Consider the following 20,472-nt stretch of genomic DNA (forward strand, 5'->3'; position numbering starts at 1 on the left):
CTGCAGGCAGTGGACACCCTCCACTAGACCAGGTTGCCCAAAGCCTCACCCAACCTGGCCTTGAACACTTCCAGGGAGGGGGCATCCACAACCTCTCTGGGCAACCTGTTCCAGTGCCTCACCACCCTCACAGTAAATAATTTCTTTCCAACACCTAATCTAAATCGACCCTCTTCAGCTTAAACCCATTACCCCTTGTCCTGTCACTACACTCCCTGATGAACAGTTCCTCACCATCCTTCCTGTAGGCCTCCTTCAGGTACTGGAAAACCACAATTAGATCTCCCCGGAGCCTTCTTTTCTCCAAGCTGAACAACCCCAGCTCTCTCAGCCTGTCCTCACAGGAGAGGGGCTCCAGCCCTCTGATCAGCTTCGTGGCCCTCCTCTGGACTCGCTCCAACAGCTCCATGTCTCTCCTGTACTGGGGCCCCCAGAGCTGGATGCAGTACTCCAGGTGGGGTCTCACCAGAGCGGAGTAGAAGGGCAGGATCACCTCCCTCGACCTGCTGGTCACACCTCTCTTGATGCAGCCCAGGACACGGTTGGCTTTCTGGGCTGCGAGCACACACTGCCGGCTCATGTTGAGCTTCTCATCAATCAATACCCCCAAGTCCTTCTCCTCAGGGCTGCTTTCAATCCATTCCTCGCCCAGCCTATAGTTGTGCTTGGGATTGCCCCGACCCACGTGCAGGACCTTGCACTTGGCCTTGTTGAACTTCATGCGGTTCGCATGGGCCCACCTCTCCAGCCTGTCAAGGTCCCTCTGGATGGCATCCCTTCCCTCCAGCGTGTCAACCACACCACACAGCTTGGTGTCGTCGGCAAACTTGCTGAGGGTGCACTCAATCCCGCTGTCCCTGTTGCCAACAAAGATGCTGAACAGTGCTGGTGCCAATACCAACCCCTCAGGGACACCAGTCGTCACCGTTATCCACTTGGACACTGAGCTGTTGATCACAGCTCTTTGAGTGCGACCATGCACCCAATTCCTTATCCACCGAGTGGTCCATCCATCGAATCCATGTCTATCCAATTTAGAGACAAGGATGTTGTGCAGGACAACATCCTTGTCAAATGTCTTGCACAAGTCCAGGTAGATGATGTCAGCTGCCCTTCCCTTATCCACTGATGCTGTAACCCCATCACAGAAGGCCACCAAGTTTGTCAGGCACGATTTGCCCTTAGTGAAGCAGTGTTGGCTGTCGCCAATCACCTCCCCATACTCCATGTGCCATGGAAGCAAAAGACTTCTTAAGGTATACACATCCAGCTTATTATTTGGCTAAGCTATTCAATGTACTTTTGTTAGTTTGCAAAGATCACAACCAAAAGGGAAGGATTTTTAGAAGTCAGGTATATCTGACTATTTTTACAGGAATATTTCTCAGGTTCATTGAACTATATTGTTAGATACCTGCATGAACTAGTCCCGAAGCGTCCGTCCTACAGATCACAGATGAAAACCTGGATGGCAACAACATGATGCCGCATAATGGATTTACCATACAACTTTCTTAAAGACACCACTAAGAATACTTTAACCCAATTTTGTTGACAGAGATCTTTGAACATGACACACCTTTCAGCTTTGGAAAAATTCTGACCTTATTTTCTATTTTATTAAATACAAGTTGTAGTTCTTTTTATCCAGCATGACCTGAAACACATCTAGCAACTTCCCATGCTATTCGCTTTTTTTTTTTTTGGCTGGTAACTATTTGCTGTAGACAGTTCAATAGTATCACAGATTTTAAGATTGTCTCTCCTGCTAAAGTAGAGAGATTTCTTAACTCCTAAAGCATGCTATCTTCCCCAATTATAAAAGGACTACCTGAAATGAACACTCTGCTTTTACTCATTTAATTTAGAACCTTAGTGTAACACATTACATTAGTGATACTCACTCATCCTTACCAGCAAAGTGGCTGTCATTATCCTCTATATTCTTTCAGTGATCAAGGGTTAAAAAGCTAGAAAGATTGCAAGTAACAGTGCCAGGTAATGCAAAAAACCCCATCTCATACCTTTTTAGATTAAGACTAAAATTCTGTGAATGCAGATAAAGTTCTTGTCCTTACCAATGAACATATGAAATAAGAACTTTTAAAAGACCCAAAGATATATAACTCTGTACATGACCAGATGAACAGACAAAACTTGTAATTCCAAGTGACAAGAAAAGATAAGGTCACTCCCCTAATAACTGGGTTTTGTTTGTTTGTTTTTAAAAGTGTCATCACCATAAGCAATTTAATGGCAGAAAACTCAATTTCATGTTACCAGGATAATATGAACAAGATGAAAACTGTATGAGATTCCTGCCTGAGCCAAAGAAACACAAATCCCACATATGCAAATTTATCCAGTGCAGAATTCAGTATATAACCTATCCTTCTTCAACATCTGTCGTGCTGTTATTAATTTATTACATCTTCTACTTTTAGGTAAAGTAATACTAAATATATTCAAGACAGTTTCTGGAAGGAAGTCTGGTTTTGCCAAATATGTCAAATGTTTAAAAATCTGACCTCACTCTACACACTGTTACAGGGAAATTCAGCCCAAGCATCTACCTTCTGTAACCTCTCTTGTTACACAGAAGTGTGACCCATTATACTGTTGACACAATGAGTCTAAGATTATTTTTTTCCTAACTTTCCCCTATATTTAAAACAAGATAGGTCCTCCCGTGGAGCTCAGAAGACGCAATCTGGAAGTCAGAAAATCTAAAAATAAAGACTACGGTTATTGAGATAAAGTACGTTCACCGTTTGTAAACAGTATCTTACACCTGTGCGTTTTTAACTGCCAATAGATTTTTTTTTTTTAATTTCCAAAAGTCAAGATATCCTTTTATATTTGCATTTGGAAAACAAATTATTTGACATTAGAAGAACAAAACCTCTTTACTTGAAAAAAACCTACATGAAAAGTACACTATCAGAGTCAGTAGGAAATGCATTCTGGTCAAGAATACAGGAAAAATGTTTGAGCAAATCATTAAATCACATTTTCAGCCACTGCTTTAAATGACATAAGCTTACAGAAAAGGACAAGTCCGCAGAGTTGTAGAAGTTCATTGTTTAGAAGTCTACAAGATGCTGCAGCCACTACACTCATGAGTGGAGACAGAAGGCAGAAGCATTCGGGAAATGCAGGTGGTTCTTTAAAATGAACTCTTTCAGTCATCCTTGCTGCCCTTTTCTCTGAACCTTCTTCAGCTCTGCTATGTCATTTTTCAGTCACAGGCCTAGACTAGTACTCAAGAAGCAATACACATTGCAATGCAATGCATTTATGGTACACCACAGATTTGTATAACCGGATCTGGTTGTTGTTTTGTTCCCTGATGATGTGTAATATTTTCATTGATTTACTGACTATTCAGTTATCACTTTTAAAGAACTGTCAGAATCTCAAGAATTCCTCTCCAAGCAATAACAATACTGAACAAACATCATTACACTGTTTCCATTCTTTTAGATATTTTTTCTGTCCTCTTGTTATGTATGCAGCAGTACCGGCTTTGTCCTCAGAGACCGGCTTTTTTCTATTATATACAGCTAACCGCTATTAAGATGAAAGGTCTTTGGAGTTCCATTCAGAAGACTTCATGTTTACAGAACACAGTTATTTATATATTAGACTTCTCAACTATTTTCTGTATTTAAACCAGTGATGAGGTAATACAGAAATTGAGACAGAACAAACTGTAATCACTAAGTACTAAAAGCATTAGAAGACACAGGGAACAATCTAAATCTTACTGTGAATTCAAGTCCCCTCCTTAGCCACGATTCATGTTTTACACTCATCCTCAGATAAAGAAAAGTATTTCCTTTTGCAGAGTTATATTTATTCCTTTTCTCAAAGCAGCACATTCTAGAAACCTGCAAAGTCAGGTTAAGGCAGTAAACTGCTACATATAAGCATATGCACACTACAGCAGTATAGCTTACTTTTAATTGTTCACAGTTCAAAAGAGAAGTCGTAATTGAAGTCCTAAATCAGTTATACATTATACAAAGGAACAACACTGAACAGAAGAGTTATTTTAAATTCCCCACAAAGACTGTTATAATCAGTATTTTAAAGTTGACAGCAGTAGCTCTAAAAAAGTCTTAGCAGAGCAGAAGATACAAACAAAGCAGGGCGTGTCTCTTAAAAAGCACATACTACATTTTTAAAGCTATATTAAGCCTACATATTAAGCGTAGATTAGAAATGAAGAACAAGCTCATTTGAGCAAATAGGATCTCCCTCTCACCTCTTCAAAATATCAAGTCACCACAAGCAGCTGTATTCTGAGATGGCATATTAGTCAAGCAGGAAACTTGAGAATCCAGCTTTTGTTTGCTATGGAAGCCTGTGTATGAGTCCATCATGCCCTGTCTCCGCAGCAGAGAATGTACCAAACTGTGGGGCCTTACCTAAAGATACTTGAAAGACTCAAGCTAAAACAGATTAAAGCAAATTGGTCTTTGTTAAATGTTTCATATAATTTCATGGAGAAGAGATTAATTTTATAGTTCAAAGTATTCCTGAATGTCCTGGTTTCAGATGAGATAGAGTTAATTTTCTTCCTAGTAGCTGGCATAGTGCTGTGCTTTGGATTTGGAATGAGAACAATGCCGATAACACACCGATGTTTTAGTTGTTGCCAAGCAGTGCTTATGCTAAGTCAAGGACTTTTCAGCTTCTCATGCTGCCCGGCCAGTGAAGAGGCTGGGGGTGCACAAGAAGCTGGGAGGGGACACAGCCAGGACAGCCGACCCAAACTGGCCAAAGGGATATTCCATACCATGTGACATTATGCTGAACAATAAAACTGGGGGAAGTTGGCAGAGGGATGGTGCCCGCTGCTGGGGGACTGGCTGGACATTGGTCAGCAGGTGGTGAGCAACTGCATTGTGCATCACTTGATTTGTATATTCTTTTATTATTTTCCCTTCCTTTTCTGTCGTATTAAACTGTTTTTATCTCAACGCATGAGTTTTACCTTTCCTCCCGATTCTCTCCCCCATCCCAGTGGGGAGGGGGGGAGTGAGCAAACAGCTGTGTGGTTGTTTTAGCTGCCTGCTGGGTTAAACCACAACACTGAAGTACAGTATCAAGTCACATGAAGAGAAACAAAATCTGGGCTTAGCTATTTTCTTTTTCTCAAAATAATGGTGCAGGAAGGAGGAGGAGAAATGCCAAAGTTACAGAAAATTTTCCTAGACAGACACTTTGCAATTGCAAATGGACACTTAAGTTCTACAGCTCACGAGTACCAGCAGTAAATCTTCGTATGTTTTGTCTTTCTAATAGCTCCCAAAAGGGTTCCTGGGGACAGGAAAGTGAAGAAAACCCCCAACAGATTTTCATCATTAAAAATTTGAAATGCTATTCTGGTAGCTGGTCAAATTTCCCCACAGAGTTATTTATTAATAGAATAAGTGCAAGTTTAACACGCTGCTTTGACAATGCAAAGTACACTTTTAGTACTTTGAAACCAGGTGGATAATATGCAGAGGATGAAATTCATTTGAAGTACTCCTAATTTTGGCTCTCAACAGCCAGCAGAATGCCTCGACGGCTTTTTCACTAGAATAGTTTATGGAAGAAAAGCACAATTATTATCATAATCTTAAATATTAGGGGGGGTGTATGTGTGTGTTTTGTTCCTACTTTGGTGTCACGGAAGTAACACTATGTCCATAAATTACAGCAATCAAGATACAAGTTTTCACCGATCACTTTTTCTGAGTTAGCAGTATATGCTAACGGACCCAAGGAATTTGAAGAAAAAACCCCCACCTATACAAAACGTCCACTCACCTCTGTTTGCTTGATTTGCATTAAGCTGTGAGATCCACTTCCACATTAAAACAAACCTGCAAAATAAAACAAGAACTTACTGTACAGCTGTCATTGCTTTCTGCATGTGTTCTAGACTCTCAGACAAGACAGGCAAAGCACAGAAATAAGAAATCCACAGCTACCAAAGTATTCTATCAGTTTTGTCTCAGGGTCGAAAGATCAAAATTCCAGTGGTCTTCTCTCAAATCCATACGTAATTTTCAAATAGCATAGATGTTGGTACTTTAATTTAAACTCCGCCAAGAAATCGTATCAAATATGCACACATGCTACTAAACTAAGTGGGCACAACAGGGGAAAGAAGTTGTATGGCAAGAAAAGCTCTGCTGCATTTTCTGCTAGTGCCTTCAAAGTCAGCTATCTTAAATTCCCTGAATGGGGAACAAAGCACAGAAAGGAAATGGTTACAAATGAAAGCTTTTTAAAAATCTTTTTAGCAAAAACGATCAACATATCTCAGATCAAGTGTTGGAGGGTTTTAAACCTGGGCCTCACTAATTCCTCACCTTTCCTAGGACAAAGCTGTGTTTATTATTTTAAGGCTAGCTGGCTCATTTTAAAATCATGTCAGATCAGATGCTCTAATTTCAGTTTTGCTCATGGATCTTTAACAGAACTAACTATACAAGGAAATTTTTCACTTCCTTGTTGGTGATATCAGACTACATAACATTTGGAAGAGACTCTGAAAGTCACTGAAGCTGCACAAAACCAAGAATGGATTTAGGTACAGCATCTCTGTCTACAGAACTGGGTCTACTTCAAATGAAGACACAACAACTAGCATACAACTTTACAGAGATGGTTATTCATATCTAGCCTAAACTAATCTATCTATCCACCACCAAAATTAATTGTGAAAGAGACACCTATCCTCACATACTGCCTAAGATTCCTTCCCTGAATTTGTACACACACAGCTTTTTGATTCTGAGTTCCCCAGTCAGCCTGTAACTGACTCAAAGCCACCTGCCTAAATTACAAAGACATGGAATTAAGGAAAGACAGACCTTTCAAAAAAGTCTTGCTGGGCAATATAAAGCAACAGAAAACAAGTGTCCAAGCTCCTTTCCCTACCCCCAGGATAATTTCCTAATTATCACATTAAACTGTAGCCTTTATGTCTTAATGTTATTCCAAAGATACGATCATTTCTCAAATAAGTTGTATTACAGAAAAAATGAAAATTCTTTAGTCAGGTTTTACAGTAATACTCATGCACCTAGAGAAGCAACAGCATTCTCTTCAAACAGCAGTGGAGCCCTACTGTATGTTACAGAAGGTAAATATAAAGGTAAAAAATGTAAATGCCCACAAAATACACTCTGGATGTATGAAAAGCCAAAACACCTTTCAAAAAGGGGAAGGTGGTCTATGCAGGCTTTACATTATTAAATCCTAAGATCAGCACTAAACCAGACATCTCAGTAAACCCGTGCACTTTGCCTGGGCAGTTAATCCCAGTCTAACACTTCTCTCACTGCAAGTAAGAACTACATCAATGAGACTGTCCCTGTGCAAAATGATCTCACAACAGCACTGTAGCAATTCTCACATCTTCCGAACATTGCAATTAGCTAAGCATTAGCAATAACTGTTCTCAACACAGATTTCATGGTTTGTGATTCAAGTGCAGACAGAATCTCTGCATCAAAGGATTCAGCCCAGAGAACTGCAGATCGCTGTGGTAACACGGCAGGCTGTCATACAACCCATTACTCACTTAACAGCTTTTTCATGGAAACGCACTACTTTGGACCAATCAATTTACTCTGTTGACATAAAATGCCTACACTGCCTATCTGGAGGGCACATGCTCTTGTACTCGTTGAATGTGCTCTTTGGAGAGAACTTAAATGCAAGTACTCTTGAATGTAAGTATTCTTTGGTTCACAGGGAGCTCACTGACTGCTTTGGGGATAAATCTGGGGTTACTCTGTATCTCCATCTAGCACAGAGGGAAAGAGAAGGGAATAGAGAAGATGGGCCATCATAATCTGGATATTGCCCAGCTGAAGGAAAGGTGACAGAAGTTTCACAAAGAGATGATCAGCAAGTAAACTGCTGAAGGACCAAAGGGCTGGCCACTGCAGCCCTGCGTTACAAACTTCAATGGGCCCTGCAAAATTAACCCCTCTTTTTGCGATTTCAAACCCACTGGTGTTCAATGCTCCACTCAATAGGAGACAGTACATGCAGTGGCATGCAAACATCTTGATGAAGGCAATGCAATCCACATCAGGACACCAGATTTTAGCCCAAACTATTGGTAGCACTGAGACTCTCACTGTTTAAAGCAACCCAACCTACAGTACTTAACCAACACTCACCTCTCAAAGGTCTTTCTGCTGTCAAGGAAGATTCCTCTCACTCCAGCACAAACAATCAAACCCTAACACCTCATTTCAAGGGTGTTGACACTCGGAATGACTGAGTACCTGAAATTCTTTACCAGCAGATCCAAGAAAGGTAGTTCTCCAAGACTCCTTAGGGAAAAGCAAAGATTTCAAAATCACAAAGTACTTTGGCTCCGATTTTCCTGTCTTAATTCTCATTATCAGGAAAGGAAGTGAGAATGAAAACCACTCTCCCTCACCAGGTAATAAAGACAGCATCAAAAGGGACTCAGAAGCAGGTAAGAAATGTAGTTACAGAGCATTCACCTTAAGGCCTCGCCATCCAAAGACTGAAAAGGGGCCCACGGCAGGTACAAGGACTGCTGTAAAATGGTTTGGCTTCTGATCACTGATAAGCAGCTGCCTGTTCCGATAAGGGCAGAGAACAGGAAGTGGAAGAAAATGGCAATGGTGGAGATGGGCGACATCTCATATGTACCCCCAGAGATACCGAAGAAACACAAATGGACTGAAAGTGTTTCAAAGCACAAGCATTTCTCACTAATCAGTAAATGTCAACCAAGGCCGGTTCCGTGCTAGCAATGATCACCTTGCCCAGTAACAAAAAAGCAGCATACCAATGATACTACTTTTCATGTAACACATGAAAAAGGCCAAAGTAGGCACAGTCTATGCAATGACAAAGTCACACCTGTGGGTATTGCTCAGAGACAAAAGTACAACCCCTCAACTGTATTTGAGCTACAGAGATGCAAAGAGATTCTCAAAAAGCATTTGTTCGAGCAATAATTTAAAAGGCTGTATATACAGGCTGTGAAATAATTGTTACAGATAATCACCCTAGACTAGTTAAATTTTTTAATCTTTCTGGCTAGCTAAAAAACAGCTACAAAAGCTTCCATAATATTGCTTTCCCAAGTAAACAACAGTTATAGTCGCTACTTCAAAATTCAGGTTCATAAAGAACAACTAAGATAACTACTTTCTAGTAGTATCTAGATAGCACAAAAGATTTTATCTATGACTTTTACATCAAGCTCATAACCATTCACAATACAAGGTTTATAAAGACAATTATTCTGAACTCAAATGTAAGGTACTACACAAAACTTGCCTAACTACTACTTTTGTCGTTAGAGCTAGATCTTATGTCAAGACTAAATTTACTTTTATTCACTTTTTATTTATGTTATTAGGACCCCGTTTGCCGTAATGAAACATCTCTTATAGCATGCCCCTCTCCGGGGCAAAAGTTTGAGAAACACTAGAATGCAATGGTGTACAATGAGTAAATAAAAATTGCAGTAATCCTGACGAGTTTTGATGTATTTATCTACCTTTTAGCCCTTATTTCCTAACAGATCTGTGATAACTGACATTTCTACTTCCATCTGGGAAAAGACACTTAACCATCTTTAACCACCCACGTTCTCCTGGAATGGCTGCAGTCAGGAATGTAATTAATAGAGAAGTTCTTTTGGTGGGTTGTTTGGTTTTTTTCTTGTTGCTTGGTTTTTTTTTCAAATACAGTTATAATGTAATACAAAACTAGCTTTTGCCCCCATAGCTGATTATGCTTGTGAGGGGAGGGGAGGGGAAAAAAACAGACTAGAATAAACTATGCTATACGAACTACTTTTGTTGGTAGAAGCTGTGGCTAAACAGTCCATTTCACCAGCTTAACATAAAACCACAGCAAAAGGTTTGCAACTGTAGCCTTGACTTCAAATACTTTCTGGGACTTACAAAATGTCGTTAGTTGGTTGAGAGGGCATTTACATTTATTAAGATACTGCTGTGCCAGCATTAAAATACACTAAATTCAAAAGCTGGAGGGGTGTGTGTGGAAATTTCCTTCCAATATCTGATGCAGCTCTGGAAAATGTCCATAATCTTAAAGAAATCTAATAATCCTAAGAATCAATGCAGGAAAAAACAGCCAGTAGAAAACAGAGATTACTCTAAGAAAAAGCTATTAACAAGAAGCCCAGAAGAAGCTCCAGCTAAAATTGTAAACACAACTACCAATGATAAAATTTCAGAAGAGGACTGAAAAGTAAAAACTTAGCTGACAATAGCCTCCTAAATCAGTTAATACAGCTGAAAAGCTCTTTAAATATAAGCCTATACTGCCATTTTCCCAACAAATAGTCCACAATGACCTTGTCTATACAAAATGTAGTTTCCTGCTTTCTGTTTACACAAAGACCTTTGATGCTCTTTGATTTCTATTAAAAAGTATAAAAATAACTTATTCTACATTCAGTACCCACAAATACCTAGAACCAACATTCAGTGTAGATTAATTTAAATAATCACTTGAATTTAAACATGAGGTTTTCTAAAATCACAGAATTAATTCCCTTTAATTTGTAAAACTCCTCTCAATCTATGCTATTCCAAGCTTAGTTTAAACAAGTGAATTATAAATGCCACAATCAAATTTACCAAAATTAAATTTGCAAAGGAAAAATAACAATCACTCTTCTTATAATAGTTAATGCAAAGAGATAGTGAACTGCAGGTACCCTACTGAAGCCTGAATTAACCAGAAGTCAAATTAAGCAAAAACTTAACACTTCCTAACATGAAGAGACAAAATTTAAGTTCTTTTACTGGAAATGTTCCTAACTTCAAAGAAGCTGCAATGACTGAACAAGAGTGAGCAAGCAAGGGACTGCAAGAGAGAAGACTGCCTCCTGCATTTTGAATCTCTGACTAGATTTTGAGAGTTATCTGGAAAATTGTTCAAAAAAGTTACAGTTCTTCCTTTGTCTATTCATCACAGTAAAAGCCACATGCACAGTTCCCAAAGCTGTGGTAGGGATTTCACATGGAAGTGTTGAAATCTCTCATTTTTCTACTCTGAGAAAGTTTTGCTTTTTGACAACACCCCGTATGGGACAGTGAAGCACTTCAAGGAGAAGTGTGACAGCATAGGAAATGAACACAACTGATCATAACTCAGACTGTGAAGCTGTTTCAATCCAAACAAGATTACAAGTAGATGAATGTAACATTAATAGGAGTATCACAGTAGGGAAAAAACCTAGTCAGAGAGAGTAGCTTGAATGGAAAAAAAGAACTTGTGTTTTTATCATTAAGACAAACAACAGAGTTTATTATTATTTCAAAAATGTGTATTACATAAATGAAAAAAATTGAAAAGTCATCAGAGGGAAAAATATTCTAGGTAGACTGGGATTTGGACTAACAAAACATATACTGGTCAAAAAGGTTACTTTTCCTCTCCATCACTAAACAGATAAAGAAGTAAACATTTAAAGATGTGCACAATAGACACATAATAAAGATGTAAAGATGTCTACAGAGAAGCAAGGGGAAACAAACATAATGTAAGAGCTGTTTACTTTGACCATACCTTAGCCAGTAAGCAAATATGTAACAATCAACCTATAAATGAAAGCATTCTAAAAGCACTAAACTGAAGCATCAGTTTAAAGATGTAGTTCTGAAACCATTTAGAACTTCAAGGCCTTAAGTGAAAATATTAATATGCTGTCTCTGAAGGTTATTTATCAATGCAGTTTTCCCTCAGCTAAGATTAGGTATAACATTCCACATATCATTGATACCTAATAAGTAAGTTTACAGTCCATCAATATCCCACTAAATTAAATGGCATTCTTCACAATGAGAATCACCATACGCAATAAGCTGCAGAGAAATAATTCACCTTCCTTCTGTATTATTTCTCTACTTCTGTATCATTTCAGTTTAAGCTACAAATCAACATGCCATTGCATAATAAACACCTGCACATTTTCAGTCACCCGTCAGCCTATTTATCTTTACCACATGAACCACCTCTTCAGCTGCTGCATTTATATACCTTAAATATAACAGCTTCTCTCAAATAGGAAAAACTTAAAGCACAGAATGACATAATCTCTCCATTCTGCTCCAAACTACTAATGGCACTGTACATAACCTTGGCATCATCTTTGACACTGAACACTTCTCCTTTCATTATGCTGTCAGCAAAATCTCATCAATACATTACCTGTGCAGGAACTGCCTCTGCCCTTCAGCTATGGAATCACTCTCTCCTCCAGTCTGAATTACTATATATTCCTTCACCACATCAGCACATAAGCTTTACATACAGCATCCCAAAATACAGTGACATACCCTCTGTACATACTGCACAAATGCACTCCAGAAAAGAGACAGTTACATGAGATCTTGCCTACCTCATAGAAATTGATTACAGTTCCTTACAAATATCTAGTCCAAGTTTGCACACCCAGTTTCTCAGCTGAAAATAAGTAACCAGAAATCCAAAACAGAAAGCTTTTTCACTGAAGTGATTTTCTAAAGAACCAACACTCTTAATTCAGAAAAATGCATTTTGTGTCTTTAAAAAAAAAAGTTTTAGAAACATTGGAGGCAGCACCTCCCACGTGCTCATTTTAAGAAAATAGCCTGCTACATTTCAAGATTTGTTTTAAAAATACCGAACTGTACAGTGGTGTTAGACATTTGTAGTCTCATCCTTTCCTTTCTACAAAACCCACAGAATTTTAATAAAAAAATGGAGGCAAAGCTAAGCATAAGAATAAAAAAAAAGTCAAGTTAAGGTTGTGTACATCAAATTAGTGCATCCTTTTTTGTGTATCACCAAGCAGCAAAATTATATTATCCAAATGACTGTCTTTACATTACTATGCATTTTTCTACAACTTGGAAGTTGCATTTTATGTATTTGGCACATATGCTTGTAAATGAGCAGGATTCCACTGAAATCGGTCAGAAGACTGCTTCATACAAGATACTGAAGGAAGGTGTGACATAAGATTGTACAATAAAAATAATACATATGTACAATCAAAGTAAATAAAGCATGTGTGCTACTTGAGAAATGCTATGTTTTAAGTACAGATACTTGCATTCCAACTCACAGGCAACCGTGTATTTTAGGTGCATACTTTAAGTAAAGGCCACCTTAATTTTTACCAATGACCATTGAATAAACTTTCACAAGTACCCTGAACAGACAATAGTTTATCAGCTCCATCTCTACTGAATGAATCCAGTGCCTTTTTCATCAGGAAGTCTGAGAGAACTTCACCAAAAACCCCCAAAAAGCAAAAGAACTACAGAAAAATGGAATCTGCTATAGGTATACAGGACATCACACATACAGGACTTTGATGAAGAGCAGAGGCAGCTTATTGTCAGTCCGTATCTGCCATCAAATCTGCCACCTGTGGAATCCTGACACACAGAGAAACGCATCAATTACTCTTCATACACTCACTGCACTTCACGTATCCCCTTCCCGATGTACTGCATTACACATCTCTCAAATTCTTCAATGTAACTGCACTCTTCCCTATTCATAAAAAACCTGCAAAAAGTTTACAATACATACACTTACGTCCTTATGAAATAAAATACAACGCAGATCCCCACAGAGATTCCACTCTAAAATCTGATCCTTGTTTCTACATCTTCAAACAGGATTTAGGTTAGCCTTTCTTTTTTTTTTATTATTTTAAACTCAAAATAGAAAAATATCTTAAACAAAAGCTTTGCTGCATAAATAGTAATTAGGGGCTTAATTTCTGAAAGCCAGAATTGTATTACGAGATACTACATATTTTGTGAAATAGTACCAGGGTTTTTAAAAAAAATTATTACCAAAAGAGATCAATATTCTCTACTATTTTTTCCCCTGCAAGTTGTTTTATAAGGACATTATGCTTATTAATACAATTTAAAACCATTTAGCAATTTTTGGGGGTAGAAAAAGCAGCTATTAGGTTTAAAAAATATTTACTAGAAATTAGTATTTCCAATAAATATTGTTATTCTTAAACAAGAAGTCTGATGATATCCATTAATATCTAAATGGTTTTAAATCTCTGTTCCCATTAAAGACACTTTTACCTAAAAGCACTATCTCGAACATTTCTAATAGTAGTTAAAGCAGCACATTAATAGTCAAGCCATGTTGTTACTGTAGCAACAATGATTTCTGGTAGCCATTTTCTTTTCAGCTTTAACACTGTTCCAAAGCCAACAGACCTTACTGCAATCTCCATTTAAACCCAAAGGCGGCAAACTGCTCAGCAGTTTTCTCTCTGGCTACATAGTTCAGATACCTCCCTCTAGACTGCCTTCCTCAGTCTTGTGTACTTACCTAACAGTATTCTCTATTGCTGGACTCGACACAATTTCTGTTTACACTAATGAAAATATAACAGTATGGCAGTTCGCTTTTTAAAAATAAAAAAAAAAAAAAAAAAAAACCCAACAAAAAATACCAAACTACATTTAGGAGACTAAACAGTTTGCAGGACACTAGAAGAACAGTGATGCAATTCATAATTTTAACCTGCTGGCTCTAAGAACACCGCCCAAGACAAGATTACCAGGTAGCAGGCTTATAGCCTTGGTCATTACACTGACAGCAGCTACAGAGAACCCCTTCTCAGGTCAGATTACAAAATCAAAGCAGGTGCTTAGCCAAAAGCAATTTCTTAGTAGACTGGCATCTCTCTGAATTTTCTGTATTTAGAAAACTGTTTTCAAACAAAACTAGCATACACATTCATTTCCAACCTCTCTACATTTTTGCAGTCTTAAAAATGAAGACATCTGAAACACTTTCCTGGCTTTAAGACTGCAACGCAGTTTTTAAAAAAGGTTAAACCTAAAATCCTACAGCTCCAAATTAGGGACAAGTGACACTATTTTAACTTCTTTAAATAAATCTCCCTTTCTTATATCATGACAGTTTGAAACAAAGCAATGGTGGGAGGGCACTAACAAGAAAGTCAAATACTGAACAGCAACGGGAGGAAATAGTGAACTGGTATTAGCAGAGAAGTACCCCCTGCAAAACAGGATCCCAAGTCCAAATTCAGTTCCTCACAAATTTGTTCCAGCTGAACGGGCAGCTATGCTGGGATCACGAGCTCTAATGCCTGCTGCTGTCTGCCCAGACCGTGTTTCTGACACTTCCCATAGACCATAGCAGGAAAGGGAATCTCTTGTTCATAGCCTCAGAGGAAGTGTATTTTCTATGCATGTAAAATGTGACAAGAATTTCCTAGATATTTCACGCACACTTAGATTTCCATTTTTAGTATTTGTAAACTTCTGCTTATAAACTAGTAATAAATATCTCATATGTAAGGGCTTAAGGTTAAAATGAAGGTAGGTTTATGTTGAACTCTGGATTGGTGTGGCTGATACATTGTCTTCTGATATCCCTAATGAAGGTAACCTCCACCAGAGTATTAGTGTCTTCAAACACCACTGCTAAGCAAGCGGGCTCTCTGCAAGTTAGCAGAGGACTAAGCTGTCACTACAATGAATGTTCCAGTATGAAGAAAATAACCATATAAAATATTCACCTAAAAATAAAAATTCCAGTACCAACATTCTTCCTACAATACTTTTGTCCAAATAAAATACACATATATGTTATACAATAGGATTCAACTACTGTTTATCAGATTTGAAGTGAAGCTACAAAATGCTCTGCTTTCTAATTGGATTTGTATATACACTATTACTTACAATCTGAAAAATCACTTTAGGGAGTCACATACACATAACCAGTAATGTAAAGCCTTTCCCTCCTTTTGCAAAAGCCTGCTTTTTGATGACAAAGGATTGGTTTTGGTGAAGGAATAAAGTTAGAATATGTTGTCAACACTATCACCTTAACAGCTATTGAAAATCATTTTTAAAATAAGTAAAAATCCATTCCTCACTGAGCTACTCAATGTTTGCTCTTGGTTTAGTGGCACTTTAAGCTTTCAACATTGTCCATCACCTACATAAATAGGAAAAACCTATTTCCTACTTTAGATAAGCTATAGCAATGTAACATAATTAAACCACTTGTGTTTTATTTTTACATCTTTATGCTAGATAGCTGCATTAGGTGTTGTTTGGGGTTTGTTGTTGTTGGGTTTTTTTTATTATTCATTTTTTAATAGGAACAATCCACATCTTGTAACCCAGGTTATACTACCATACCTGGCAAGCACACTGAGGCAAATGCCTCCACATGCCTCTTTGAAATATAGTTTGAGACCATTAGTTACTGTTTTGAACATGCCACCAAACCAGCCACACATCACCAGCACCACAACCACAGATCAGCTCTGACATAACATCCGTGTCTCATTAGCAAGCTTCTATTCATGGTTCCTGTGTTCAATCAGTGTCCACAAGTTTTATTACTAACACAATTGATCACCATACTGGACCATTTCCTACAGTATAATTTCCAAGTATTTTGTAAAGTTACTAAGCCTTTGCTCAAAATTTATTCTATGAAAAACATTTTGCTATGAAGCAGATATTCTCAAGATCTACCCAAGTTATGCAGTACCTAGAGATCTACTTTCTACACTGTTTAATAAACTTCTATGGAATCTCCATGTCAGATTGCAAGATGGTGCAGCAGTCCTAGGCAGGCTTTACTTCAAGGTTAGGGTTGCATTAATCCTTTCCTCTTCCAACTTGAACCCTTTCAAGGGTTGTGGACTTCGTTCCAGTGTTCACTTTCTTTTGCTTAGCCATCAATCAGGCAAAAACTTTCTACCTTTGATTCTTTCACTATTTGAATTAATTCTTCCAAAGACATGACAGCCACTGGACAAACTCAGTCCTTCCAACTTGTATTTTTTTAGTAATAATATATCTGGGATTTCAGGTGTAAGCATGCAACATTTCATGTAGAGACCTCTGTTCATTTGCATACACATAGTAAAGTATACGAGTTTTCACTGCCTCGTCACACCTGCAAATACATACCTTCTGGCCTAGTTTCCACTAGCTAGCTATAATGATACACAACCAATAAACTGAGGCAGGGCAAACAGGTTCTAACAAATATATTTAAGGGTTACAACATACCTGCCACACCACTAAACAGAAACCCCATTACATATCACGTGTTTGGCCACTTCATTGCCACCAATTTGGTCATGCGTCACACATTGCTGCTCATGAAATACTTATGACAGAAGTGCTGATGTCTCCATCACATGATGAATTACAGCAGTGACTACTTGTGTTCTGGCTACAGGAAAGCATCCTTCTGGTACACCCCCACAGAAGTTGTAGCACAAGCCATTCACATAATGACTTCATTTCAGAACACAAATGACAGTTTTTTGACCGAGACAAAGAAACCTGTACGTTTCCCACACCTCCCTTGCACCTTAAAAAGCATGTAACCCTGAGACAGAAATATTTTCTTCTAGCAAGTAAACAGCTTATGTTATTTGCACTAATAACAAAGCTTCTTAAAACAAATGAAAGTGAGCACCTAAGGTAAAGGAAACGTTGCCATTTTCTTGGACACTCACAGTTAAAACAACCACCAGATTATCTCCTGCAAAGGCTTCATAAATTCACATAGATGTTGACTAACGTCCAAAAACTTAGTCACCTACGTCAACAGAGGTTCTGTGCCTACTTTTAGGTTCATAAATAGGGTTGACTATTTGCCTGCTGACTGGCCCCAGAGCTACTATCTTAGCTCAGTATTGGGAATTTTGTAAACATACAAGTTAGATTTTCAAGTTTAGCCTCAGTATTTTGTGCTTGGTTTTGGCAGGAACACTGAAGAAACTGTAATCAACATTAAATGCTTAGAGAATATCTATAAACGTGAAATCTTCTGGTTTAAATGAATAAAAGGAGAGAGAGGAACTTTTCCTTATGTTCATGGAGAACATATAGAAGCATACTTAATTACAACAATTCTGATAAAAATGCTCAGAACTTAATTTCTACTTAATCAACTTTAAACAGCTTCAGAGAAAGTAAGAGCCATGAACTACTCTCCAGAACTCTTAAAAGTACAGAAATACATATTACTACAAATTTAAGAAATAACCAGTCTTTATCCCCAGATTCACAAAACTAAAAACAGAAAACAAAGGAAGTTACAGCACAGAACATATCAACTTCTCCAAAACTGGACTTCAGAATACCCTAACCAAAGCTATTCCTTGACTATATTTAAGCCTATGAGAAAATTGCTGGGAATTTACAATATGTAGAAGAAAACAATGTGATATTTGTGTCTTTATTTTTTTATCAGGTATAGGAAGTCATAAATCACTCAGATTGGTACTGAAGGTAACACTAAAGAAAAGGTGAGGGGGTTTTGGGGTGGGATTTTTTAATTTGTTTTCTGTTGGGGGGGGATTTTGTTGATCTGGTTTTTTACACTAATAGGGTTGTCCTATTAAAACCAAAGTATGGATTCTGAATAGAGAAGTATTGGTAACAACAGATGACACTTTAATATTTTTCTATTCTTTAAAATAAGCTGTTGATTAACATCATACAGCTTTGGTTTTCATTTCTGAATGCTAAAATCTCCTTTAAGGTCAGGAAGAAATGCTAATGAATCTACAGTGACAGAAAACATGAAGAAAAAGGACAACCTGAAGAATATAAAAAACAGTGCACTTTCTCCTGATGAAAATGGCATTCCAGAAGATGACTTAAAAACCTGAAGGAAAAGTCAAGGTAAAACTATTCGGTGGAATGAAAGTGAAGTCACAGAGAGATTACTTTGAACAAAATCACCCTGGGTCCTAGTATTAATATTACTAAGTTGGAAGAAGTCTTTGTTTTAAGATGAGCATGGAAACCACAACACAAGGTATCACTAATCCTCCCTCATTTATATTTTCATCCTTTGAAAACAGTATGCATCAGCATGCTTCAGGACCAGCTTACTAGATGGACCTAAAGCCAAGTTATTTGAAATACATGAAATAGAACTTAATTTGAAACAGCACCTAACATCCTAAACACCAAAATGATCACCTCACATGTTCTTCTGGGATAGTACTTTTTATGCAAAAGTATAAACTCATCTCTCTAATTCCCTAATGGACATTGCTGAACTTCTGAAGAGACTACAGAACCTGGATGTCTTCACAATTTTACTAAATGTCAATACATTATCCAAAATTTAGCATTCTGTATCTTGTTCCATATCACAATACTCTTACATTGGAAAACCATAAAGAAGATTTTAATTGTTTGTCTCTATGTAAATGTTTATAAAGATCTATCTGGATATATAGGCAAAGGAACACACATAAACTGCACACACACACAAAATTCCTGCAAAAAAATCCCAACAACCTCCCACTATAACATCGCAATTTTTGTGTGTGTGTTGTGGTTTAGCCCCAACCAGTAGCTGAGCACCATGTGGCTGCTTGCTCGCTCCTCGTCCCCACGGTGGGATGGGCAGGAGAATCGGAAAATGAAGGTAAAACCTGTGGGTTTGGATAAGGATGGTTTACTAGGACAGCAAAGGAAGAGGAAAAGAACAGCAACAGAACTTAGAATATACAAAGCGGGTGATACACAATGCAATTTGCTCACCATCTGGGACCAATGCCCAGCCTGTCCTGGCCAGCTCTCCCTTATAAACTGAGCGTGATGTCATGGAATATCCCTTTGACTAGTTTGGGTTACCTGTCCTGGCTGTGTCCCCTCCCAGCTTCTTGTGAAAATTAAGTCTATCCCAGCCAACAACCAGATCAGTTTGTTTTTGATGTAAACCCTTGCTAGACTACCTTTTGCACATCATCTTCTCTGTTCACCTCTGCTAGAACTTCACTGGACTAAAAATGGAAGGCAAATTCCCACCTTGTTTTTAGTGTCTAAAAGACATTTCTAAAAATGAACCATCACAGTACCTTTATGGTATTTTTAGAAATAGTATGACACTTCAGTCATACAGGAACCTGAATGGTTTTTCCCAAGTATCCTTTCTATTTTTGATTCTCTCCCTTGTGCAGAAATATGTAATGGCTATTAATGCACATTACTGCTAGTAAAATTGTGAAAAGCAACAGCAGTCTTACAATCACAGTAGAGAGGTAGACCTGGGGAACAATTTTTTTCTGGACAAGCTGTTCCTCTCCCAGCACTTTCAGCCACATGTGTAGCAGTGAGAATCACAGTGAACTTAGCCATTAAGTCTCACCACCTAGGAAGTCTGGGAACAGGTGCTTGTCCTCTACAGAAACATGGCACTGAACACCACTGATGTGCCTACCTTACTTCAAAACACTAACAACAGGAAAGCTCTGTGAGAATCCGTGCTAAAGCAGCTCATCAGCAAGTCCACCACTTCTCATCACAACATGTGTCACTATCCTCCAATACATTCAAGGCTTTATAAGGACACAGAAAAAACAATCACTATCCCAAAGCACTTACAAGAAAA

The 20,472-nt window shown here is 38.1% G+C and overlaps 1 protein-coding gene across 14 annotated transcripts in view; it reads right to left on the bottom strand.

The window, feature by feature from the left end:
• Positions 1–20,472, bottom strand: part of ZNF644 (zinc finger protein 644) — an 81,065-nt gene that overhangs the window by 24,474 nt on the left and 36,119 nt on the right. For 12 of the 14 annotated variants that reach the window (XM_075759887.1, XM_075759888.1, XM_075759899.1 and 9 more), the window contains one exon: positions 5,821–5,876. The exons of the other annotated variants lie outside the window; for them this stretch is intronic. The gene's annotated coding sequence lies outside the window, so the exon portion shown is untranslated. The remainder of the gene's footprint in view (positions 1–5,820; positions 5,877–20,472) is intronic. 14 annotated transcript variants of the gene reach the window in all.

Source organism: Balearica regulorum, chromosome 8 (genome assembly GCF_011004875.1).
Source record: "Balearica regulorum gibbericeps isolate bBalReg1 chromosome 8, bBalReg1.pri, whole genome shotgun sequence".
Classification (NCBI taxonomy): Eukaryota; Metazoa; Chordata; class Aves; order Gruiformes; family Gruidae; genus Balearica; species Balearica regulorum.